Source organism: Argopecten irradians, unplaced genomic scaffold (genome assembly GCF_041381155.1).
Source record: "Argopecten irradians isolate NY unplaced genomic scaffold, Ai_NY scaffold_0226, whole genome shotgun sequence".
Taxonomy (NCBI): Eukaryota; Metazoa; Mollusca; class Bivalvia; order Pectinida; family Pectinidae; genus Argopecten; species Argopecten irradians.
Window position 1 is genome coordinate 47,310 of NW_027187693.1, and position 940 is coordinate 48,249.

The window sequence follows — 940 nt, forward strand, 5'->3', positions numbered from 1 at the left end:
TGTATGGCTTCTGTTGTATGTGCACAAAACAATAAAAAAGAATTAAATACATAAACACGCTACGTTTTCAATTTATTTTTTGAAAAATACAGTGAAAAAAGTAACGACTATCGTTTAAATGGTTAAAAGTAATGCGAATTCAAAATCAGCCTGTATAAGGACAATAAATATAGATTTGTGTGAATATTCTGACAATATGATGTAAAATTAGCAAACTTTGGTCGTTATTTTTCAGTTTCCATACGAATTATTTTACTTAATTGCTTACCTAAGGTTACACTGTAGTTAGAAATAACTTTTATGATTTGTGAAACAATATGATGTAAGATTTAAAATGAGCGAGCGTGGAGCTTAGTTATCATCATTATCTACTCAACGATATGATTAAGAGATCAGAAATAATCGAGTTGAGTGTGATTTATCAGTAACCTATACGATTACAGTGTAGCCTGATAAGCCTCTCTGATTGTATAACATGATTTTTTGTGTGCGAGCTGTAACATGCCCTCTAACACAATATACACTGTTTCTAAATCAAAAGCATGATAAAAGCAGAAAATCGTCTCTTTCCTAATTGTATCAGTTTGTCTGTCAATAAAAGTAGATGACATGTACATAATGTTGATGGTTTATCACGAGGAACATTTTTTTTTCAATTATTATATTACAGTATGTACGGAACGTATAACTAAGGGGGGAAAACAATGAAATTGACGTCGTTGTCCAAACTAGTACAGACATGTACATATTTGCCGAGGCCATATATAGTAACACACTAGCTGACACTATATTAGCAAGAAGCTTTCAAACTAATGCCTAAATTGCAAGTCATATTTCATATGTCATTTTTTACCACATCAAACAATGGAAATAAATGCCTTTTAGTAATAAAAGTCACTAAATCCACCTTATTATGTCGCTTAAATTGAGAACCTAATAT